The 27,235-nt window shown below is 38.7% G+C and overlaps 1 long non-coding RNA gene across 5 annotated transcripts; it reads right to left on the bottom strand.

The window, feature by feature from the left end:
* On the bottom strand, nt 1–25,900 carry LOC126108959 (uncharacterized). 5 transcript variants are annotated; one of them, XR_007523662.1, is made up of 5 exons: nt 25,639–25,900; nt 23,419–23,623; nt 9,371–9,794; nt 8,284–8,516; nt 1–662 (listed from the first exon to the last, which is right to left on the bottom strand). It is a non-coding gene; the product is annotated as an uncharacterized LOC126108959 (long non-coding RNA). The 5 variants fall into 5 exon arrangements; XR_007523661.1 differs by lacking the exon at nt 9,371–9,794 and adding an exon at nt 22,883–23,306; XR_007523664.1 differs by lacking the exon at nt 9,371–9,794 and adding an exon at nt 22,877–23,306.
* Between the last annotated feature and the right edge of the window lie 1,335 nt (nt 25,901–27,235).

The raw sequence follows: 27,235 nt of genomic DNA on the forward strand, positions 1-27,235 counted from the left end.
TATTTCTACTGTTTTCCACAACGATATGGAGGGTTTAAAACATATTATGCTATTATAAAGAGAATAAATAAACAGAGTTAAGATGCTGAGTACAAACACTCTGGACAAGGATGGGGCAGGTACTTGGCCATGGCCTATTCAGTGGGGCCAACAAAGTATTTGCTCTGTAATTCAGCATGTGACACACACACACACACACACACACACACACACACACACACACACACACACACACACACACACACAGAGGGAGAGAGTGTTTAAGGATCTCTATAAGAATGAGAGAGGTGGTCGGCCATGGCCTTGCTGAAGGAACCATCCCAGCCATTTGCCTTAATGTCCAGGAAAACCACGGAAAGCCTAAATCAGGATGGCTGGACAGAGTGAACACCATCCTCCTGCATACGAGGTCAGTGCCATTAACAGCTGCACCGCCTCAATCAGTTAGCCCCTACTGTACAATGTTATTTGATTTCCACGAAAACAGATCTTGCAACTGGCAAACAATGATGAAATATACACACACTTACATATGCAAATACACTGCAACATTTTTCTTTATCACTACATACAAACACACCACTACCGCTGAACACTTCAGTCACAGAACTTCTGCACACTGTCAGACTGCTTCACAGACTGCTGCACATACGACTAGTTATCTGAAACAGAAGAATAGGAAACGAACGGTAGTAATATTCCTGTCTAAAGACACTTTAGGAAGTGAACATAATACCTGGCAGCAGCTACACAGCTGACTTACACTGGTAGTAAACATTCACTTAAAACAGTAAAGGCATGTCTGTAGCAATGAATTTAATATGTCCTTCAAACCCCTTGATGTATGCTGATAAAGCACTGTAGAGTGTGATCACAAAGTAGCTTACATCTCAAAAGAAACTGATAAGAGTCAGTGATGTCATCTTCACAAATTCTGGGATGTTAACATGTGAATTGCTGTTCTCTGCAGGACACTGATGTGTTTGTTATTGTTGTAGGGCCCCATACGTGAGACAAGATGCTGATACTGTGTAGACTTACAGAAATTTACATTTTGATGAAGTTTTAGATTTGAAGTTAACATTTAAATACTCTCAGTTCTATTACCTCTTCATCTGTTAAGGGGGGTAGGACGTCAGATGGGCCGACTTGGAGCAGGAGAGGCATCACAGGACATTTTAATTTCCACTGTCTATACTTTTACAAATAGATTCATAAAATTTTGTCAGCATGACCAGGAAGGATTCAGAATTTACACTCACAGCAGTGGAAGTTCGAAAACATAACAAAATAAATTTTTTTACATGTGAAATTTCATCATTTTTTTTCACTTACTAAAGGCAGCATTTGTTGCTATAGACACACTTTTCTTCATAAGTAAGATTCTTCGGTGAATTTTGCACAGCATGCAAACCATACTCAAAGGTGTATGAAATTTTAGAATTTTACAGATCTATTAAAAACTGTGGTAAAAATTGAGGTAATTAACTAGAAAATTTGTTTTTTCTAAACATGAAGTTTAAAATATAACAGCTCATTCGTTTTTTCATAAATTAAATAAATTCTAGAGTTTCATACACCTATAAGTATGGTTTGTATGCTGTGCAAAATTCATGGAAGAATCTCTCTAACTTATGAAGAAAAGTGTACCTATAGCAACAAATGCAGCCATTAGTAAGTGAAAAAATTATGAAGTTTCGCACGTAAAAAATTTATTTTATGTTTTCGAACTTCCACTGCAATGGGTGTGAATCCTGAATCCTTCCTGGTGATTCTGACAAAGTTTTATGAATTTATTTGTAAAAGTATAGACACTGGAAATTAAAATGTCCTGAGATGCCTCTCCTGCTCAAAGCCGGCCCGTTTGACGTCCTACCCCCCATTAAGTTTTTCCAGTCTAGATATCACAGGATGCAGGACTGTGATGATGTCTGTATGTCTGAGTACAATTAACCATTAATACATCCATATTTGGAGATAGAAAACAGATAAGAAATGTATCAAGAATGGCAATTTTAAACACAGAGGGGAAAAATGTGCCATAGCACCGAGGGGAAAACTTCTCTGCAATAGTTAGGTGGGTAATTACAGCAGTAGCGAATTTCTTGCTATCTGCAACAGATCGTGCAAGGATAGGTCATGTTAGTAGTGTGTACCATGCAGTTTGATACCAGTGTTATAACCAGCTGCACATCATAAATAGATCATTCTAAATGCACGTCAGAGCACCTCGTGCTGCTATGGGGGAAGGCCACTCGGCCAACTTTGTGTACTCTAGTTCTTCTGGATCATACACTCTTATATTTAGTGTCTGTTTAATAAAGATAACACTCTCCCACTTCTGGCACCCTTTCTAGAATACAAACTAGCAAAATTATGAGAATTAGTTATTTTTTATCTCAACGACAGGAAAACTTCAGTCTTTTGCAAGTCAAATTTATTATTGAGCATGAGTTGTTTAATCTATTCATGTTTGGCATTTTCAGTGGTATTCATTATTGTGTACTGTTTATGCAACCATTTGTTCTACAGTCTACATTGCTTACAGTAAATATTTCTCAGGAAATAACCTATACTGCAAACTTGCAAAAGATTGAAATTTTCTTATCTCCACAATAAAACATAATTTAAGTTGACAACTGAGGTCTTAATACACATGAGATTGATGTCAGTATCATTTCATGGAACTTCAAGTTCAACATAATTCTTTCTCAGATTAGGTGCTACAGCTAACAATTTTTAAGTCAGCAGAACACAAAATTCTACTGTACTTAACACTTTGAGGTGTCGCATGCCTTGCCGTGGGCTACCAGTAACGTGCAACTATTTTTGACATCTCGTGTCTCAAAGGCACTTAATTGGATGGCAATCTGACGATTTCTGATATTAGCGTTAAAGAGAATATAGCTGCATCTAATGATGGAAATTTCAGAGCCGTTGCTGAAAACTAAGTGATAAGTTAAGAAAATGCAAATATTTACATATACCGGGTGATCAAAAAATCTGTATAAATTTGAAAACTGAATAAATCATGGAATAATGTAGATAGAGAGGTACAAATTGACACACATGCTTGGAATGACATGGGGTTTTATTAGAACCAAAAAAATACAAAAGTTCAAAAAATGTCCGACAGATGACGCTTCATCTGATCAGAATAGCAATAATTAGCATAATAAAGTAAGACAAAGCAAAGATTATGTTCTTTACAGGAAATGCTCAATATGTCCAACATCAGTCCACAACAATAGCTGTAATCGAGGAATAATGTTGTGAACAGCACTGTAAAGCATGTCCGGAGTTATGGTGAGGTATTGGCGTCAGATGTTGCCTTTCAGCATCCCTAGAGATGTTGGTCGATCACGATACACTTGTGACTTCAGGTAACTTCAAAGCCAATAATCGCACGGACTGAGGTCTGGGGACCTGGGAGGCCAAGCATGATGAAAGTGGTGTCTGAGAACACGATCATCACCAAACGACGCGCGCAAGAGATTCTGATAATACAGCTTCACTAAAACCGCCTTTTCAGGTAACGTCAATATGCTGCGACTGCTGGCGCATCTGATTCTCTCTCATTACAGCTCCTTTTATACACGATTGTCATGCGTAGTCACTGACGTTTTGCTGTCCAGTGTCATCTGTCGGTCACTTTGTGAACTCCCCCCCCCCCCTCCCCCAATAAAACCCCATGTCATTCCAAGCATGTGTGTCAATTTTTACCTCTCTATCTACATTATTGCGTGGTTTATTAAGTTTTCAAGTTTATATTGACTTTTTGATCACCTGCTACATCACTGGTAATCCATTCACATGTGTCATAACATTAAATATACTCTACAGATGTGTTTAAATTATTAGACTAAATGATTATTTTTGATACTAAGTTCTCTGGTCTAAAAGTAGGAGAAAGACTGAGTAACTGAGCTGAAGGAATAGATTTCCACTTCCTGTACGATCCAAAAGACCGAGCGACCTTTTCACCATCAGCGGCATGGGGGTCACAAACGACATCCGACTTGACCTTCGTTACAAGGGGAGCAACAGGAGACGGGCTCCACGCGGAAAGGAGGGTATTACCGAAATTCCCTAGAAGCCGCACCAACCTGTGATCGCCAAAGTTGGACTATCAATTTCTGTCATACAAAGCCCTCCAATCCCATGATGGAATCTAAAACAGGCTTACTGGGAGACATTTCGGACTCCCACAGAGAGAACAGTGAACCGTATTCCTCCATTACCAGATACCTGTAAGCGGTTCACTACTCTGATGTATAAATCTGCACCGGAAAGTATTCCACACAGTGAAAGGAAAGAATATACTCCGTGCTGGACGAGAGAGTGTGAATCATTATCGGACGAATACCAGAAAACGGAAAACTGTGAGGTTGCGGAACAACCGGTTCAAACGATGAACGAAGAGTGTAGGTGTAGACGGATGGAAACAATGGACAGCACAGATTACTCTCATTCTAGCCACAGGAGCTGGAGTCTGTTAAGAAGATTGGGAGCTACATACCTACACAGATGACAGACAAGAATGACACCCAGCCGGATAGCGATGCACGTAAAACAAACCTAAAAAATCCATCTGAGAACATCTGAAAAGAAAGACTTCGAACATATGATAAAAGAGGTAATGAAGAACAACCAGGAGAACACAGATCTGCTAAAAGATGTAGAGTTTCAAGAGATCAATAATGCACTGACAGGAGTGAAGGCTGGCAAAGCAGCAGGAGTAGATGGAATCCTACGAGAATTCCTTAGAAATCTAGGACCGGCAGGAAGAAACTGGCTGCCAAAACTCTTCCGAGTGCATCGAACAGATAGAAATACCTACTATATGGAAAGAGGCCAATGTAGTCACTGTCCTGAAGCCGCAGAAAACCCCAAACATTTTAGACAAATTTCTCTTTTATGCACTGTGTATAAACTATTTGAGAGGCTTCTGAGGACCAACTCTTCCCATACATAGAACCTTCCCTACCAAGGGAGCAAGCAGGTTTTAGGCCTAAAAGAAATTGTTGTGATCAAGTCCTTGCCCTAAACTTTTATCAAAAAGGGCTATCAGAGTAAGAAGAAAACTGGCATTGTCCTGTTGGATCTAACATCAACACATGACGCAGTGTGGAGAATGGCCTACTTTATAAACTGATTGAAAAAACTCAGATCAGCCAGACACATAAACTTATGAAGAACAGTTTAACTGGAAGAAAAATTAGAGTAACTCTTAATGACAAAACCAGTAGATACTTAGCACTCAACTACAGACCCCCACAGGACCCAGTCCTGGCCCCTTTATTGTTTAACTTGTTCACTGCGGATATCCTAGAAACAACCCCGTGAGTTTATATACGCAGATGATATTTCAATAGCTTATCACAGCAAATATTTTGAAAAAAATAGAGCGGAAACTGAACAAAGACATAAACCTGTTGCACCTATACTATACACTAAATGCCATCTACAACTGAATCCAGACAAGAGAGTTAGTATAAACATGCATCTTAGTGACAGAAGCCAAGAGAAAGCTAAACATCTGCACGAATAACCAGACCATTAAACATGAAGACAATCCTCAGTACCTTTGAGTAATGCTCAACCGGTCCCTAACGTACAGAGCCCATCTAGAGGATACAAAACAAAAACTGAAAACTAGAAATGCCATTCTAGCCGAACTCACCAGAACCACCTGGGGATGTGATGCAAATACCTTGAGAACTTCTGCCTCGGCGCCGGTATACAGCGTGGCCAAGTATTGTGCACCTTATGGACCAGAAGCATGCATATATATTAAAAATCGATATCCAGCTAAGAGAAAAAATGAGAATAATATCAGGAGCACTTAAACCTACACCTATAGATTAGCTACCCATACTGTCTAACATAGCATCATCTGAAATCAGAAGAAATCCGCTACTATCAAGATAATACAGCAAAATACTGGCAAACCCAAACCTTCCCATACACCAGGACCTGACACCAAAAAACCGTCTGAGATCAAGCTCACCTCTATGGCAAATAGGTGAAGTAGTGTTTCCCTTCGACCCAGAAAATGAATGGAAAAGTTTATAGAGTAGAAGTACAGTAAAGAACAGAAAACTTGTTACTGACTCAAACATACCAATAGAGGGCTTCAAGCTTTCCAGAAGAATGTGGACTAAGCTGAACCGTGTGAGGACGGGTGATGGAAGATTCAGGGAGATGATGACAACACGGGGCCTCGCAAATGACCCTCAGTGCAATTGTGGACTCAATCAATCAATGGTCTGCTTGATCACGTGTACCGTGCATGGTTTTAATGGTGAACTGGAGGATATACATAACCTCACGGACAATGCCGTTGAATGGCTTAAAAAAATGTCATATTGCATAAAATTTTGTATTTATTATATGTAATTAAGTAATGTTGAATGCCTCACTTTAATGCTGTAATGTCGCAGTTTAATATTTTGCCTTGTAAATGCCAATCAAGTAAATAAAATAAATAAGGAGAGAACAGTAATAATGGATTTGTTTTAATGGTTTGATTGATTCCACAAAAGTTCCCTTCCAAGCAACTCACAGATCACTGAATTTTTCACAGTTGGTAACATTTGTCCGTGTACACACTTTGAAACTGTATTTACAGTAATGATTTATGTTTCTGTGGTGTACTTCAGCTTGTTATTTATTCTATCAACTTCTTGCTACATTAACAAGACATTTACAGTGTGAACTTGCATGTTTTTAGCTGCAGGTATAAATCATGGAGTTTCCAAAGAAAGTGAGGTTACGGGGAAGACAAAAGCTGTTTCACCTCAGAAAATTTTGGCTGTAGTAGGACTTCTTGCTTAAAATTATGCACAGTCAGAAATTGCTGACAGAATGAGAATATCACAGAAAACTGTCAGCAGAATCAAACTTTCAGTGCAGAAAGGTGGTGAATACAAGCTAAACAGGAAAGAAAAATGCGGACATAAAAGAAAAATCTGTCCTAGAACAGTGAAAAAACTTACAGACATGAGCCACCAGCAGAACGGTTTGTGTGTTGAAGTTTCACCTGTGATAGTGAGGAGGAGGCTGTTTGAATGTGGTTTAAAGGCATGCCGACCAATGAAAAAACAGAAAATCACACCTGCCATGAAAACCAAAAGATTGCTGTGTGCTAAATAACTTCAGGAGCAGAGAAGTGAGGACTGGGCTAAGGTACGTGCAATGATATGGCAAATTAAGTGGGTCTGATCTCTAAAGTTGGGAGTTTTGGCTTGAAATTGTGATGTTTTAGTGATACTGAAGAAATGGACAGTTGTATTTTGGGACTGTTGAGACCTCCTATGCTACCATTCTCAATTTTTCAAACTTGCAATTTTGTACACATGCTTCAGGTATGTTTCAGTGACAAATCTGTATTCACTGTGGTGGAATAAAGCAGCCAGTGTGTTCGTTGAAGATCTGGAGAACAGTTCAAAGCCGAGTGTGTACAACAATGTGTGAAGCATCCAACTCCTGTTTTGGTCTGTAGTGTTATGTCCATGAAAGGCCCTGGCAGATTACACACTGTCTTGGGACAATGAGGCAAGAACAATATAAAAAAATCCTTGAAAAGGAATTTTTCCCCCAAATAAATGAGTGATTTCCTAATAAAGATGCCATTTTTATGCATGATGGGGCACCTTGCCACAAAGCCAAAAGTGTTTCCAAGTACTTGGAAGAAAAGCAACTGAAAGTGTTGCCCTGGCCATGAAATAGTCCTGATATGAACCCAACTGAAAATTTATGGGCTATTGTGAAACAGAGGTTAAGGAAAACTACAAAAACCACCAAACAAGATCTCATGGAGAAACTAGAGGAAATATGGTACCATGACCATGATACTAAAATGTCATGTGGAAAGTTAATAAAAACTATGCCAAACAGGATAAATATGTTGATTAAGAACGAAGGCATGCATACAAAGTATTGAATGTAGAAATATTATCTGTATGTGGATGTAAATGTGTAATAAATGTAAAGTTTTGGAAAAAATATCTTTAGTCTAACAATTTGAACACATCTGCACTCACTGCAAATGCACCTCCATTTTAAGTGAAAGGTCATGTTTGCCATTCATGTATCCAAACCACTATTACCTCAATCTTCAAGTTTCCCACATTATAACTGTGTGACATCTGCTGCGGGTGAGGGATTTTAGAGCTGTGACTGAAACAAAGTGCTCCGAGTTACACACTACCAATATATTTTGCAAACTACAAATGTACCAACATTTTAAGTTCAATTTCCCATACATGTATTTACTAGTACCTGTTTCTTAAAGTTCCTCTTTATGACTGTGTGACATCTGCTGCTGGTGAAGGACTTTTGGAGCCATAACGAGAACAAAGAGCTTGAGTTACCATCTGCCAATATACACACTATCTCCATTTTAAGTGGTGAAATGTATCCAAAGGACTACCACCTTATTCTTCAAGTTTCCCACACAACAACTGTCAACTGTGCGACATCACGCTGCTAGTGACTGACTTGTGATGCCATAACTAGAATAAAGGTATCCGAGTTACTAAGCCATTATACCTTATACACTACAACTATACTTTCATTTTAAGTGAAAGGTTAAATTTCCCATGCATGTACCCAAACTACTACTACCTTATCCTTACATTTTCCTACATTATAACTGTGCAACATCTGACAATGTGACAGACTTGTGGAGCCATAAGTGGAACAAAGAGATCTGAGTTACCATTCACCAATATACTCCTCACACTAACTTCATTTGAAGTGAAAGGTAAAATTTGCCACATATGTATCCAAAATTATTCAAGTTACCCACATTATAACAGTGTGACATCTGCTGCTGGTGACTGCTTCTGGAGGCATAACTGGAAGTCTGACACACACACACACACACACACACACACACACACACACACACACAGTCTCTCTAAATGTGTCACAACAAATATATTCTACACACTACAGATGTACCTCCATTTTAAGTGAGACGTGAAATTCGCTGAACATCTACCCAAACCACAATTACCATTTTGTTAAAATATCCTAAGTATTAAACTGAGACTGCTGCCGATTTGTTTCCTGAATCCACTACTTAAAAGATCTAAGATAACAAATGCATATTCTGGTGTATACCTCACCAGTAATCTCTCATTAAATACAATAAACAACATTTACCATATATCAGAAAATTCAGGAGTCGCTACTGTTCATAGTTTTTTGACTTTTGAAGCCTTGAGATGTGTTCTTCTTTCACCTACATAGACACCTTGTTTTGAAAGTATACTTTCACATGGTACTGCTTTCACATGGTACAGAAGTGGTTCCTTTACCACTTTTGAAATATTTCGGAAAATATATTGATACTCACACCTACCATGCAAGTGGATCCTCACTTCTGCTAATTACTTGTCCAGATATCTTTGCACTTCCACAACAGCAGCTGACTGAGAAGTGCCCTAGGAATGTTGCATCATAAACACCCCATACTGACAAGGGATCAGCACTAGTCAATGCTGACAGTTTCGTGGCTCTGGCCGGTGTTTGTCGGTCTTCTGTCACCCAGCTTTTGAGTTAGCCGGTCAACAAGCAGCTTATTTGTGTTTTTTGCTGCTACTCGGTTTACAGACAAGTTTTGAAATGTGGTTCAAGTAGAGTAGCTACTGCTGTAGACTTTCGTATCTCTACTTTGCAGAAATGGTCCTTCAGGTCTTTTGTTAACTCTTCGACAACAGAAACACACGTGGCCTCTTCAAAAGTTCAGCACACACTGGTGACAATCCCCTTGTCAGAACAATAACCTGAAAGTTGGCATAATTTCTTCAGTATAACACAAACAGTACAATATCTCAAACGAATATATGGCACAAAATCATAGCTAACACTTCAGCAGCTTACTTGGCTGCCAGCAGGATTGGACTCTGCACTAAGTTGTATTGAAACACACTCAACTAGTTTCAACACAGAACAGCGTTCCGAACAGATGTTCCATTCATCCTCTGTCAGTTGTTCGAAATTCACAGCGCTTAGTGTTAGTCTTCACTTCATCTTTCACTTCAACTATTCGTTGTAACAGAGTAGAATTCCACCTCACACGCACATCCTGAAACCAATTTTTTAACATTAGTTACACCACTGTTTCTTTGGAATGTCGCCAATTATTCAGTTGCCTGGCAGCTTCTCTTTAAGAATACTACATTAGCTTTTATCTTTTGCTGAATTGGCAGGAAATGTTTTAGTGCATTCTGCAAAATAAGGTTCAATGTACACGCATAGTACCCAAAATGTTTCCATCATAAAACAGATACTCCACTTTCAATATTTGCTGCATTATCTGTCACAACAAGGAAAACGTTATCAGTCTGAACATATCTGTGTGTCTATTAGAAATGCTGGCAGATTGGAAACAGTATGTGGACCATGGCATTGGGTACATCCTTGCATCACAGACTGAAAAGCGAAATGTTCAGAAGCAAAATGCCTTGTCACCACTATGTAGCTTTTATTTCCTGACGATATCCAGCAATCGGTGGCCAGACAAACTGTCATCGCAGCTAACAGTCTTACACTTTCACCTTTGCTGCTGTGTATGCCACTGGCAGCATCACCTGAAACATACTTCCTGCTTGGGATTTCATAAGCAGGATTAAGAACCCAAACAAAACCATGAAACCCCAAATCTTCAACAACTGAAAAAAGCTGGAACTATTTGGTGAATAGTTGAAGAAGCTGCCCATCTATCTATTATTTTTCTGAAGAACTCCAATCCTTTTGGGGACATGTCATTATTGCATTTTGCACAGTTTGCTGCATTGAGGTGGCTGGACCAGCTTCCCCTTCCATACAAAATGTGCCAAGCGGTCATCACCACCTCTACAGCTGGAGTTTGGCCTACAGAAAAATAGGTTTAATACCAGCATAAGCAACGATTAAGTTGACTGCAAAAGTACAATAGAAATGATGCCATATTAGTTTTGGAGACTTATATTACAATTTTTGTGTACAGTATACTACATAGCACTTGCAGCTTGAGTATTTACTTCATACCAATTGACAGTCGATTCTGTTCTGGACATGTTTGTAGCTTCAAGTTTCTTCTTGGAATGTATTTCCATGCCAAAATTAAACCTAGCAATGGCAACACATTTTCAATAATGTGTATCATCAGGAGGCAAAAGGGCAGGGTACTTTAAGCCCACGCTAAAAAAAAATCCGTTAATTGTTATTAACATATATTTTAAAGAGATACCGATGTGTTTAAAATATTCCATAGGCCTATGACATTCATTCTCGAAAGTCACGTCTATTACTACAGTGACAAATTCTTGGGTTATGTCCCACCAAAAAAATTAGAACATTTATGGAATGGAAGACTTCATTAAAAACAAATATCCATTTCAAATTTTTAAAATATAAAGTATGGTAGTTTACAATATTTTCAAAAGGTGGGCATGAAGTACACCCTCCCCCTTGGTCTCGCGAGTGTTAAAATAATATTACTAATAATTACGAGATGCCAGTTGCGAAGCTTCTTAATAAACACATTAGGGCTTATACAGACTTTTGAAACTAGTGCACCCAAATATTAAATATCCTCACAAACGGCAGTGACGTTTTATTAGAACTATCGTTATTACATCTGCAACAACTGCGAATTAAACGATTCAGTATTCCTGCACCATGTGAAACGCAATGGACAATAAGAAAATACTTTAGGCCCTAATGCAAAATGTGGAAAGAGAGAACTGAGAAGATAAAAACGTCAAAGGAAACAGGTGGTATCGACGGCTTGTGTGTGTGTGTGTGTGTGTGTGTGTGTGTGTGTGTGTGTTTTTTTAGACACGCAATGAAACAACTGTATTTGCAAAAAAACGTATTTTTGTCATTACTTACCTAAATCTGACTCCGAAGGTCTTTGTGAAGACAAATTCGCACGTACATGTGATTTCTTTAGATGCTCTCTTGTAAGTTGGACGTCGCTGATTTATAAACACAATAGGCCCTACAACCAAAAGCCGGAAAGAGTAACTCTGTTCTGGAACTGCAAGAAATGGAGACAATAGAATTCCTTATTTGTCTCCTCTCTGGCGCTCCATATGGTCAGCGCCTCAGCGGTTGTTATTTACGTAGCGATCGGAGGTAGCAATTCGAAAATATTTGTTCTCTCCAGGTAACCTGTAGAGATAGCCCGTTAAATGCCAGAGAACAAGAACTGAGCGCGAAGAAGATAACTGCCAGAGAGAAATATAGACCTGTGACAGCTATTTCCATAGTCGCTCGAATTCCGTATGGTAACTCTTTATTTGTGCTAACCAAACTAAGTTGACAAACAGTGCGGGGCTCAGGGGAACCTTACGGTCTCGTATCAGCCACCGATCTGACAATAACTTTGTTTAGTTGTTTGTGTTGAAAGTAGGGAGAACGCACGAAATAGTAAACAGTTCTGATTTGATCCATTATAAATGGTTCTGAAAGCCCACGACTGAGAAAACAATAGGTCTGTTTATAAATAACTCATCTGCTACCAGTCACGATTTTCTTTATTTTAATTTTCTCACGACCGTTTCGGGAAATGATTCCTATTTTCAAGTGAGTTTTTTGTGTTTGTTATGTCATTCCCATGTGATGTTGTCGATTTGTGAGATTCTGCTTCATTTCGTTGACTTTACTGCAATATATAATAAAACACGCGATTTTTAGTTGGTTCTCGATCTTTTTGTGGAGTTAGTGGCGAAATTTAGAAGAATTCCTACTTATAGTTTCCTTATGGTCCATTTGTGAAGAGTCTCTCACACACACACTGGACACTAAACATCACTCACACCTTGTACACTTTTAATAGGAACATCTGTGTAACTATTTTGTTTGTGTAAAATGTTTTCGATCATCGAAAACATTTTACACAAACAAAATAGTTACACAGATGTTTCTACAAGTAGTCAACAGAGATGACATTATAGGTATTCCACTTCGACCATGGTCGAAGGTATTCCACCAACGAGTTAAAATTCGTTGTATTCCACACAGTACGATATGCTTTTGTGCAGAGATTATTTACCTTAAAAAAAAAAAAAGAATGGTTCAAATGGCTCTGAGCACTATGGGACTTAACGTCTGAGGTCATCAGTCCCCTAGAACTTCGAACTACTTAAACCTAACTAACCTCAGGACATCACACACATCCATGCCCGAGGCAGGATTCGAACCTGCGACGTAGCGGACGCGCGGTTCCTGACTGTAGCGCCTAGAAATGCTCGGCCACTCCGGCCAGCTTTACTTTAACAATATGGATCATAATTTACTTATTTCTATGTTACAATTGTGCTCATTTCTATGTGTTACTATTTTTATTTAAGCATACTATCGAAACATCTGATGTTTAAAAGTGTACAACTAGTTGTCTGTGATTATTAGTATGTGTGAGAGGCTCTGCACAAATGGACCACAAGGAAACTGAAAGAACAAATTCTTCTAAATTTCGCCACTAACTTCACAAAAAGATCGACAACCAACTAAAAATCGCGTTTTCTTATATATTGCAGTGAAGTCAACGAAATGAAGCAGAATCTCACGCATCGACAACATCACATAGGAATGACATAACAAACACAAAAAACGCACTTGAAAATGGGAATCATTTCCTGAAACGCGTTGTGCGAAAAAGAAAATCGCGACTGGTAACAGATGAGTTATTTATAAACCAACCTATTGTACACAGGTCTATCAAAAGATGGCGCGCGGTCTCAGAGTTATTTCCCTGACTTATAGAACACCTCCCAGATGATCTATCCTTCTCCTTCGTAGCCAGATCTCAGATGACGCGAATGTGTATTATGATCTTCGGCAAATAGACAATGCGAGTCAGTGTTGGCAGTTATCGAAATAATTGATAGCTTTAGGTGGGCGGTTATCACAGGAACTGCTGCTACTCAGTAATCGGGTATTTCTAACAGTTACATTATTTCGCGCAACGTCTAGTCCACTCCATTAACTTTGGCCTCGTGAGGGGTAGCTACGCTATGAAGGCAACCTACTGAATTTAACTGATGCAGATTATGAGACATATATATTGTGAAATTTTGCTTTCGTTTACTTCTTCATCATCATCATCATCATCATTTAAGACTGATTATGCCTTTCAGCGTTCAGTCTGGAGCATAGCCCCCATTATACAGTTCCTCCATGATCCCCTATTCAGTGCTAACATTGGTACCTCTTCTGATGTTAAACCTATTACTTCAAAATCATTCTTAACCGAATCCAGGTACCTTCTCCTCGGTCTGCCCCGACTCCTCGTACCCTCTACTGCTGAATCCATGACTCTCTTGGGTAACCTTGCTTCTCCCATGCGTGTAACATGACCCCACCATCTAAGCCTGTTCGCCCTGACTGCTACATCTATAGAGTTCATTCCCAGTTATTCTTTGATTTCCTCATTGTGGACACCCTCCTGCCATTGATCCCATCTACTAGTACCTGCAATCATCCTAGCTACTTTCATATCCGTAACCTCAACCTTGTTGATAAGGTAACCTGAATCCACCCAGTTTTCGCTCCCATACAACAAAGTTGGTCGAAAGATTGAACGGTGCACAGATAACTTAGTCTCGGTACTGACTTCCTTCTTGCAGAAGAGAGTAGATCATAGCTGAGCGCTCACTGCATTAGCTTTGCTACACCTCGCTTCCAGTTCTGTCACTATGTTGCCATCCTGTGAGAATATGCATCCTAAGTACTTGAAACCGTCCACCTGTTCTAACTTTGTTCCTCCTATTTGGCACTCAATCCGTTTATATTTCTTTCCCACTGACATTACTTTCGTTTTGGAGATGCTAATCTTCATACCATAGTCCTTACATTTCTGAACTAGCTCTGAAATATTACTTTGCAAACTTTCAATCGAATCTGCTATCACAACTAAGTCATCCGCATATGCAAGACTGCTTATTTTGTGTTCACATATCTTAATCTCACCCAGCCAGTCTATTGTTTTCAACATATGATCCATAAATAATATGAACAACAGTGGAGACAGGTTGCAGCCTTGTCTTACCCCTGAAACTACTCTGAACCATGAACTCAATTTACCGTCAACTCTAACTGCTGCCTGACTATCCATGTAAAGACCTTTAATTGCTTGCAAAAGTTTGCCTCCTATTCCATAATCTTGTAGAACAGACAATAACTTCCTCCTAGGAACCCGGTCATATGCCTTTTCTAGTTCTATAAAGCATAGATAAAATTCCCTGTTCCACTCATAACACTTCTCCATTATTTGCCGTAAGCTAAAGATCTGGTCCTGACACCCTCTAAGAGGCCTAAACCCACACTGATTTTCATCCAATTGGTCCTCAACTAATACTCGCACTTTCCTTTCAACAATACCTGCGAAGATTTTACCCATAACGCTGATTAAAGAGATACCTCTGTAGTTGTTACAATCTTTTCTGTTTCCATGTTTAAAGATTGGTGTGATTACTGCTTTTGTCCAGTCTGACGGAACCTGTCCCGACTCCCAGGCCATTTCAATTATCCTATGTAGCCATTTCAGACCTGACATTCCACTGTATTTGATGATTTCCGACTTAATTTCATCCACCCCAGCCGCTTTATTGTACTGCAATCTATTGACCATATTTTCCACTTCCTCATATGTGATCCTATTTCATTTATCATTCCGATCCCATTCTACCTCGAAATCTGAAACATTACTGATCGCATTTTCACCTACATTGAGCAACTCTTCAAAATATTCCCTCCATCTTTTTACTTTTATTAACTTTTTCTCTAGATGTCCAAATATTGCCCAGTCTGTCCATGAATCAGTTTTGTCTGATAAAGAGGACCTCACACGTTCAATAGTATTGTCAAACTGCCAATATATTGACCGTCTGAGAGGTGTATTGATGAGCAGGATTGATGGAGCTCAAAATATTTTCGGTATTGTCAATACATACTGAACGTTTTGGGTCAAATAATGACAGTTTGACGATATTCTCCGTTCAGGTGTGGACAGAGCTTCAGGAACCAGCCACGCGGCGTTAGCTGGTGGTGTTTTTTTTTTTTCCAATTCGCCGTTGTGTACATTATACCTTAGATTTTATTTTTAAGGAGCCTTTTAATACCAAATAATTTTAACAGGCCTATGCGAGGGTAATCATGTCATATGCCACTTTAGGATGGTTAACGGAGGATATGACATCGCTTACGATATTAATTAGATTGGTGTTACATAGCAGTTTGGAAAAACACTCCCATGTCGAAAAATATGTCGTATATCTACAATGCCTACTAAGAGGTCCGCGAAATGTACGTCAGTTTCATCAGATTGTCACAAAGCGTAAAGAAAAAAATACGTTCATTATCTAAACAGGTCCTAGCTAGGTAGATACAATTGCTTCACAGGTTTCCATAGAATTTTACTAATTGTGCTTGCTGACATGACACAACTAAACTTCGAGCACTAGCATGGCCTATCTGTCACCAATTGCCATACATCTCGAAGACACTCCTAATCTCTTGTCCAACGCGACTGCCTCTCTCATTAACACATTTTGCTTCTGTATTTTATCGTGTATCAACACTAGTAACTTTTCGTACGATGCAGAAGTCGTCAAAGAATAATATATAAAATCTTTCGCTTCATGCTTCTGATTTCAGTCAGTAAATTAACGTGAGAGCAGTCGTTCCTTTCTTCAACCAGTCTCGAACTCATTTCATAATTTTCGATGTTTTCTGTTGCTTGCAAGCTATAGCTAATATACTGCAGCGCACGCTTTATTTTGGCTGTTCGACATCTTAATCTTGTAAAACTGCGTTATCAACTGACAGTTTTTGTCAATGTTATTGATAGTGTGAGGTCATTCAATATACTGAAAGTTTCACAAACTAGTATTGTCAATAAATACTGAAGTGTGTAGGCCCCTTTAGGTTATAGAGAAACAAAATTTAAATTTGATGTAAGAGAGTGAAGCCATATAGAAAACATTCTAATGAATAGTAGCTCGTTATCCACAGGAAATGTGCATTATTATTACATAATGAGTTTTTTTTAGATGCCAGACAATTGTTGTGTCCTAGAACATTCAAGCAGTTAGAGTGGTGATAAAAGCTTCGTCATGATGTACCCTCTCCCAATAGATAACAAGATTCCCAGAAAAGACTAGTTTTGAAACTTCCTGGCAGATTAAAACTGTGTGCCGGACCGAGACTCAAACTCGGGACCTATGCCTTTCGCGGGCAAGTGCTCTACCATCTGAGCTACCGAAGCACGACTCATGCCCCGTCCTCACAGCTTCCCTTCTGCCAGCTCGCCTCCTACCTTCCAAACTTTACAGAAGCTCTCCTGCGGCTAAGCCATGTCACCACAATATCCTTTCTTTCAGGAGTGCTAGTTCTGCAAGATTCGCAGGAGAGCTTCTGTAAAGTGTGGAAGGTAGGAGGCGAGGTACTGACAGAAGTAAAGCTGTGAGGAAGGGGGCGTGAGTCGTGTTTGGGTAGCTCAGTGGTAGAGCACTTGCCCGCAAAAGGCAAAGGTTCCGAGTTCGAGTCTCGGTCCGGCACACAGTTTTAATCTGCCAGGAAGTTTCATATCAGCGCACACTCCGCTGCAGAGTGAAAATCTCATTCTGGAAGACGAGTTATCTTCCAACTGACCTGTGGGCTCTGCTACAAATTTCGAAGGAGAGCATATAATATACATTGATGTGTTCATGAAATGAGCAGAAATACTGAAGAGTGTGACTAAAATTAATAGTCTGTGCATGCCGACCAAGGAAAAAACAGAAAATCACACCTGCCATGAAAACCAAAAGATTGCTGTGGGCTAAACAACTTCAGGCACAGAGAAGTGAGGACTTGGCTAAGGTATATGCAATGATATGGTAAATTAAGTGGGTCTGATCTCTAAAGTTGGGAGTTTTGGCTTGAAATGGTGATGTTTTAGTGATACTGAAGAAATGCACAGTTGAATTTTGGGACTGTTGAGGTCTCCTATGCTACCATTCTCAACTTTTCAAACTTGCAATTTTGTACACATCCTTCAGGTATATTTCAGTGATGAATCTGTATTCACTGTGGTGGAATAAAGCAGAACAGTTTGAAGCTGAGTGTGTGCAACAATGTGTGAAGCATCCAACTTCCATTATGGTCTGGAGTGTGATGTCTGTGAAAGGCCCTGGCAGATTACACACTGTTGAAGGGACAATGAGGCAAGAACAATATAAAAAAATCCTTGAAAAGGAATTTTTCCCCCAAATAAATAAGTGGTTTCCTAATAAAGATGCCATTTTTATGCACGATGAGGCACCTTGCCACACAGCCAAAAGTGTTTCCAAGTACTGGGAAGAAAAGCAACAGAAAGTGTTGCCCTGGCCATGGAATAGCCCAGATATGAACCCAAATGAAAATTTATGGGCTATTGTGAAACAGAGGTTAAGGAAAACTACAAAAACCACCAAACAAGGTCTCATGGAGAAACTAGAGGAAATATGGTACCATGACAATGATACTAAAATGTCATGTGAAAAGTTAATAAAAACTATGCCAAACAGGATAAATATGTTGATTAAGAATGAAGGTATGCATACAAAGTATTGAATGTAGAAATGTAATCTGTATGTTGATGTAAATGTGTAATAAATGTAAAGTTTTGGAAAAAATATCTTTAGACTAACAATTTGAACACATCTGTACTCACTGCAAATGTACCTCCATTTTAAGTGAAAGGTCATATTTGCCATTCATGTACCAAAACACTATTACCTCATTCTTCAAGTTTCCCACATTATAACTGTGTGTCTGCTGCTGGTGAGGGATTTTAGAGCTGTGACTGAAACAAAGTGCTCCGAGTTACTGACTACCAATATATTTTGCAAACTACAAATGTACCTACATTTTAAGTGAAAGTTCAATTTCCCATACGTGTATCCACTAACACCTGTTTCTTAAAGTTCTTCTTTATGACTGTGTGACATCTGCTGCTGGTGAAGGACTTTTGGAGCAATAATGAGAACAGAGAGCTCAGAGTTACCATCTGCCAATATACACACTACCTCAAAAGTGGTGAAATGTATCCACAGGACTACTACCTTATTCTTCAAGTTTCCCACACTATAACAGTGGGACATTTTGCTGCTAGTGACTGACTTGTGATGTCATAACTGGAATAAAGGTATCCAAGTTACTAAGCTATTATACCTTATACACTACAACTGTACTTTCATTTTAAGTGAAAGGTTAAATTTCCCATGCATGTATCCAAACTACTACTACCTCATCCTTACATTTTCCTACATTATAACTGTGCAACATCTGACAATGAGACAGACTTGTGGAGCCATAAGTGGAACAAGGAGATCCGAGTTACCATTCACCAATATACTCCCCACACTAACTTCATTTGAAGCAAAAGGTAAAATTTGCCGAATACGTATCGAAACCAGTACCACCTTATTCAAGTACCCACATTATAACTGTGTGACATCTGCTGGTGACTACTTCTGCACACTCTCACTCTCTCTCTCTCTCTCTCTCTCTCTCTCTCTCTCTCTGGTCGACCAAAGCGTCCGATCCCACCCGTCGGCTTTGACCCGTGATGTAAGGCTGTTGTGGTGTGTGATATCATGATGGCGCAGAATTTAGTTTGAGAGAGTGGCGTGTTTGTAGGTGTCGTTTTGATGTGAGCGGTGGTGCTCTCTGGTGGTGTGTTAGGTGATGTTTTTGGTTTAGTTTGTGAGTGTGGTGTCGTGTGTGAATTGCTTTTTTTATGTCTTTGGTAGGTATGGATATGACTGACAGGGTCAACAGTTTGCGGTTGTCGGCTATGATGGGGGACAGTGCGTTGTCTCTAATAACATTTCTTCAACTATTCGGATTTTTGGATGAAGTCATGAAGTGTTTAGTATGTCGTGAAGAAATGAGGCTTACTTAAAAGTTCCGGCATCTCGGACCATGGACGGCTGTATGTGAAGATGTCGTAAGGATAACAGGTCAAGGGAAGTGTTCGATCCCAAAGTCTGACTGTGAAAGTATCGGGAGACGTTTTTGAGCTATATAGGTCAAGGGAAGTGTTCGATCCCAATTTATAGGATCGGGAGCAGCTGTTGAGCTATATAGGTCAAGGCAAGTGTCCGATTCCAGATGATATTGTGTTTAGTGGTATTTGGGGAGTTGTGTGATGTCTGTTTTTTTCGTCGTTTTGCATGGTTTTTGGGGGTGGATGTCTAAATTTGTTTATATTTATAATAGAAGGAAACATTCCACGAAGGAAAAATATATCTAAAAACAAAGATGATGTGACTTACCAAATGAAAGTGCTGGCAGGTCGACAGACACACAAACGAACACAAACATACACACAAAATTCAAGCTTTCGCAACAAACTGTTGCCTCATCAGGAAAGAGGGAAGGAGAGGGAAAGACGAAAGGATGTGGGTTTTAATTTTATTTTTAAATATAAATTTTTATTTTTTTCGACATCATAACTCAGTATATATATATTTTTTGCTGTTACCGGTGTTACATTAAATGTTACGGGTGTTACATAGATGCATCAGATTTGATTCTTGAAGGAATAAATCTACCTCTTACAATTGCATAAAAAGAAAAGAGGTATTGTAGTTTATTTGGAATAAAAGTATGAACTTAAGAAAACATATTTGAAAGATAAAGCTATTTATTACACAAAAAAAATTGTTATAATTTTATAGTACAACTAGGCCAAGATATCATTACTTACATTTACCTCATTTTGTAGGCCTATTAAATTTATGACAAAAATGTTTTCTTATTATTAATAGGTTTAAAAACTTCATTTAATAATCTTTTTCAGCAACATCCAACTCAAAATTGACCTCACAGTACAAACAGTTACCTTGTTGTTTGATTTCTGATGTTGTTACCTTAGATAGTACTTGACTGAATTTCACAAAACAAACATCAGTTTCATCTAGTTTAAAAAGTGTTTTACTTTTTCCTACTAACTTCAGAAACATTATTTTCACATCCTCCTCTTTGTTAACCTCACCCTGGCAGATTCCCAAGTAACGGTATCGAATTTTGGATAGGGTTGGCTTCTTTTTGTCATTTGGAATGTCAACCAAGACAAATAACCCAAATTTTAAATCAGACTTTCCAATTTTATTAGTTAGGCTTAACTCACAAGCACTTCCAATATTGTCTTGTGATTCAGAGAGTGAAACAGTCTCCTGATCCGAATCATCAGAACTGCACACTTCATAGAAGTTTATGCATCTTTTTGCATGTAATGTTTTAACTTTGGCCTCCTCAGTAATAAATACTGACACCCTTGTCATTAATGACTCTGCTGTTTTTGAAACCAGCAAATCAGTTGTGTTATAAGGTCAAAAGTGATGGCAGCCCTGGATTTGAGAAACCACTTGTAAATTTTTCCACCCTTCATCCAAAATAGGAATGTTATGCTCTGCTGTTATCTTATCAACCCATAGTACCTTAATTTTAGAAAAATTCTTCAGAGTGTAGTCATAAAAGTCAATTGTGTTGTTAATAATAACTTTCCTATATCTAACAGCTGTCCACACACTCCTCTTCAGTGCACCTCCAATGCCATCTGTGGCTCCTTTACCATGTGGACTGGCAAAAAAATTCCACTCAACTGTCAATCCAAAGTCTCTCTCAAGATAACATAGATTGGACAAAGTATATTTATTTTTGAACTGCCCAGTACAGTAAATTGTTAAACATAGGCTCTTATGAATGACTAGAATATGCCTCGATAAGCAGCTTACTGGGCCTACATAAAATTTAAAACTGAGGTTAGCAATATTGTTGTTCTTGGAACAGTTAGAATGGAAAACATAAACTATATGTAATCTAAAGAATTTTGGGCTTAATTAACTTTTTAGGAGAACGTCAATTGAGTCAGGTTAATGCTCTAACTTTTATAATGTAGGTGTAGTGCTTAAACAAATGTATGCAGAGGAATAAAAATTTTAGTTTTCATGCTTAAAACTGTTTTCGTATGTAATAAACATAGTTAAAAACTTTTTCATTCATAATAATACCCTTTGGTTATAATTTAAATGTAGGGCCTAGGCCTACTAAAGATGAAAGTGGCATTAAACCTTCCAATTCAAGTTACGGGTGTTATGCATGTGTTAAGTAACTCCCAAAACAAAACTTAGTAACACCCGTAACAGCTCTAAGAGTGTTAAATAAGATTTCAAAATGCCATGTAATGGTATGATATTGTAAAACATGCGCATAACCTCACTTTTACAGAAAGGTACTGTAAAGAACAAATTTACTAGATTACAAATTAAACTTTTGTACCTTTTTTGTTGCGGGTGTTACAAGCTGCATATATATTATAAAACTAACAAAATGAAGAAATGCAATTAGCTTACTTCAACAAAACAAATTATTATGAGCTATAAAAAAGTTGACTTCAATATTCTTTGCAACAATAGAACAATCAGCCATAGATAACACAACTAATACTCATCTGGAAATAGCATAAAACATACCTCTCTGTGGTGCCAAGAGTAGTGCACTTTAAACACTTAGTGAAGCTAGAAATTTAATTTTTCCATATTCATAATTATTTTGCAATGAACAAATGTACTTTTAACTCTGCATTTTTAAGGTTATATTAGTAATATTGTCTTTTTATTTTTTTTTGTCACAAAGTCTCTCTAATATGGAATGACCCATATATCAGAAAATTCAGGAGTCACTACTGTTCATAGTTTTTTGACTTTTGAAGCTTTGAGATGTGTTCTTCTTTCACCTACATAGACACCTGGTTTTGAAAGTATCCTTTCACATGGTACAGCTTTCACACGGTACAAAAGTGGTTCCTTTACCACTTTTGAAATATTTCGGAAAATATATTGATACTCACACCTACCATGCAAGTGGATCCTCACTTCTGCTAATTACTTGTCCAGATATCTTTGCACTTCCACAACAGCAGCTGACTGAGGAGTACCCCGGGAATGTTGCATCATAAACACCCCATACTGACAAGGGATCAGCGCTAGTCAACGCTGACAGTTTCGTGGCTCTGGCTGGTGTTTGTCGGTCTTCTGTCACCCAGCTTTTGAGTTAGCCAGTCAACAAGCAGCTTATTTGTGTTTTTTGCTGCTACTCAGTTTACAGACAAGTTTTGAAATGTGGATCAAGTAGAGTAGCTACTGCTGTAGACTTTCGTATCTCTACTTTGCAGAAATGGTCCTTCAGGTCTTTTGTTAACTCTTCGACAACAGAAACACACGTGGCCTCTTCAAAAGTTCAGCACACACTGGTGACAATCCCCTTGTCAGAACAATAACCTGAAAGTTGACATAATTTCTTCAGTATAACACAAACAGTACAATATCTCAAACGAATATGGCACAAAATCATAGCTAACACTTCAGCAAGAAAAAAAGCTGCTTAACTTACTTGGCTGCCAGCAGGATAGGACTCTGCACTAAGTTGTGTTGAAACCTGCTCAACTAGTTTCAACACAGAACAGCGTTCCGAACAGATGTTCCACTCATCCTCTGTCAGTTGTTCGAAATTCACAGCGCTTAGTGTTAGTCTTCACTGCATCTTTCACTTCAACTATTCGTTGTAACAGAGTAGAATTCCACCTCACAGGCACATCCTGAAACCAATTTTTGTAACATTAGTTACACCACTGTTTCTTTGGAATGTCGCCAGTCATTCAGTTGCCTGGCAGCTTCTCTTTAAGAATACTACATTAGCTTTTATCTTTTGCTGAATTGGCTGGAAATGTTTTAGCGCATTCTGTAAAATAAGGTTCAATGTACATGCATAGTACCCAAAATGTTTCCATCATAAAATAGATCCTCCACTTTCAATATTTGCTGCATTATCCGTCACAACAAGAAAAACTTTATCAGTCTGAACTTATCTGTCATGTCTATTAGAAATGCTGGCAGATTGGAAACAGTATGTGGACCATGGCATTGGGTACATCCTTGCATCACAGACTGAAAAGCAAAATGTTCAGAAGCAAAATGCCTTGTCACCACTATGTAGCTTTTATTTCCTGACGATATCCAGCAATTGGTGGCCAGACAAACTGTCATCACAGCAATTTCATCCTTTGCTGCTGGCAGCATCACACCCGAAACATGCTTCCTGCTTGGGATTTCATAAGCAGGATTAAGAGCCCAAACAAAACCATGAAACCCCAAATCTTCAACAACTGAAAAAGGCTGGAACTATTTGGTGAATAGTTGAAGAAGCTGCCCATCTATCTATTATTTTTCCGAAGAACTCCAATCCTTTTGGGGACATGTCATTATTGCATTTTGCACAGTTTGCTGCATTGAGGTGGCTGGACCAGCTTCCCCTTCCACACAGCATGTTGATGATGATGATGATGTTTGGTTTGTGGGGCGCTCAACTGCGTGGTTATCAGCGCCCGTACAATTATCCAATCTTTGCTCAGTCCAATTTCGCCACTTACCTGGATGATGATGAAATGATGAGGACAACACAAACACCCAGTCATCTCGAGGCAGGTGAAAATCCCTGACCCCGCCGGGAATCGAACCCGGGACCCCGTGCTCGGGAAGCGAGAACGCTACCGCGAGACCACGAGCGGCGGACCACACAGCATGTGTCAAGCGGTCATCACCACCTCTACAGCTGGAGTTTGGCCTACAGAAAAATAGGTTTAATACCAGCATAAGCAACGATTAAGTTGACAGCAAAAGTACAATAGAAATGATGCCATATAAGTTTTGGAGTCATATATTACAATTTTTGTGTACAGTATAGGCTACTACATAGCACTTGCAGCTTGAGTATTTACTTCACACTAATTGACAGTTGATTATGTTCTGGACATGTGTGTAGCTTCAAGTTTCTTCTTGGAATGTATTTCCATGCCAAAATTAAACCTAGCAATGGCAACACATTTTCAATAATGTGTATCATCAGGAGGCAAAAGGGCAGGGTACTTTAAGCCCACGCTAAAAAAAAAATCCGTTAATTATTGTTGACATATTAACATATATTTTAAAGAGATACCGATGTGTTTAAAATATTCAATAGGCCTATGACATTCATTCTCGAAAGTCACGTCTATTACTACAGTGACAAATTCTTGGGTTATGTCCCACCAAAAAAATTAGAACATTTATGGAATGGAAGACTTCATTAAAAACAAATATCCATTTCAAATTTTTAAAATATAAAGTATGGTAGTTTACAATATTTTCAAAAGGTGGGCATGAAGTACACCCTCCCCCTTGGTCTCGCGAGTGTTAAAATAATATTACTAATAATTACGAGATGCCAATTGCGAAGCTTCTTAATAAACACATTAGGGCTTATACAGACTTTTGAAACTAGTGCACCCAAATATTAAATATCCTCACAAACGGCAGTGACGTTTTATTAGAACTATCGTTATTACATCTGCAACAACAACTGCGAATTAAACGATTCAGTATTCCTGAACCATGTGAAACGCAATGGACAATAAGAAAATACTTTAGGCCCTAATGCAAAATGTGGAAAGAGAGAACTGAGAAGATAAAAACGTCAAAGGAAACAGGTGGTATCGACGGCTTGTGTGTGTGTGTGTTTTAGACACGCAATGAAACAACTGTAATTGCAAAAAAACGTATTTTTGTCATTACTTACCTAAATCTGACTCCGAAGGTCTTTGTGAAGACAAATTCGCACGTACATGTGATTTCTTTAGATGCTCTCTTGTAAGTTGGACGTCGCTGATTTATAAACACAATAGGCCCTACAACCAAAAGCCGGAAAGAGTAACTCTGTTCTGGAACTGCAAGAAATGGAGACAATAGAATTCCTTATTTGTTTCCTCTCTAGCGCTCCATATGGTCAGCGCCTCAGCGGTTGTTATTTACGTAGCGATCGGAGGTAGCAATTCGAAAATATTTGTTCTCTCCAGGTTACCTGTAGAGATAGCCCGTTAAGTGGCAGAGAACAAGAACTGAGCGCGAATAAGATAACTGCCAGAGAGAAATATAGATCTGCGACAGCTATTTCCATAGTCGCTCGAATTCCGTATGGTAACTCTTTATTTGTGCTAACCAAACTAAGTTGACAAACAGTGCGGGGCTCAGGGGAACCTTACGGTCTCGTATCAGCCACCGATCTGACAATAACTTTGTTTAGTTGTTTGTGTTGAAAGTAGGGAGAACGCACGAAATAGTAAACAGTTCTGATTTGATCCATTATAAATGGTTCTGAAAGCCCACGACTGAGAAAACAATAGGTCTGTTTATAAATAACTCATCTGCTACCAGTCACGATTTTCTTTATTTTAATTTTCTGACGACGCGTTTCGGTAAATGATTCCTATTTTCAAGTGAGTTTTTTGTGTTTGTTATGTCATTCCCATGTGATGTTGTCGATTTGTGAGATTCTGCTTCATTTCGTTGACTTTACTGCAATATATAATTAAACACGCGATTTTTAGTTGGTTCTCGATCTTTTTGTGAAGTTAGTGGCGAAACCTAGAAGAATTTCTACTTATAATTTCCTTTGGTCCATTTGTGAAGAGTCTCACACACACACACACACACACTTGACACTAAACATCGCACACAACATGTACACTTTTCTAAACATCGAATTTGTTTGTGCAAAATGTTTTCGATGCAAACAAAATAGTTACACAGATGTTCCTACAAGTAGTCAACAGAGATGACATTATAAGTCTTCCATGTTCCACACAGTGCAAACAGTGCAATATGTTTTTGTGCAGAGATTATTTACCTTAACAAAAAAAAAAAAAAAAAAGGTTCAAATGGCTCTGAGCACTATGGGACTTAACTTCTGAGGTCATCAGTCCCCTAGAACTTAGAACTACTTAAACCTAACTAACCTCAGGACATGACACACATCCTTGCCCGCGGCAGGATTCGAACCTGCGACCGTAGCGGACGCGCGGTTCCTGACTGCAGCGCCTACAAATGCTTGGTCACTCTGGCCGGCTTTACCTTAACAATATGGATCACAATTTACTTATTTCTATGTTACAATTGTGCTCATTTCTATGTGTTACTATTTTTATTTAAGCATACTATCGAAACATCTGATGTTTAAAAGTGTACAACATGTTGTCTGTGATTATTAGTATGTGTGAGACTCTGCACAAATGGACCATAAGGAAACTGAAAGAACAAATTCTTCTAAATTTCGCCACTAACTTCACAAAAAGATCGACAACCAACTAAAAATCGCTTGTTTTCTTATATATTGCAGT

Source organism: Schistocerca cancellata, chromosome 11 (genome assembly GCF_023864275.1).
Source record: "Schistocerca cancellata isolate TAMUIC-IGC-003103 chromosome 11, iqSchCanc2.1, whole genome shotgun sequence".
Lineage (NCBI taxonomy): Eukaryota > Metazoa > Arthropoda > Insecta > Orthoptera > Acrididae > Schistocerca > Schistocerca cancellata.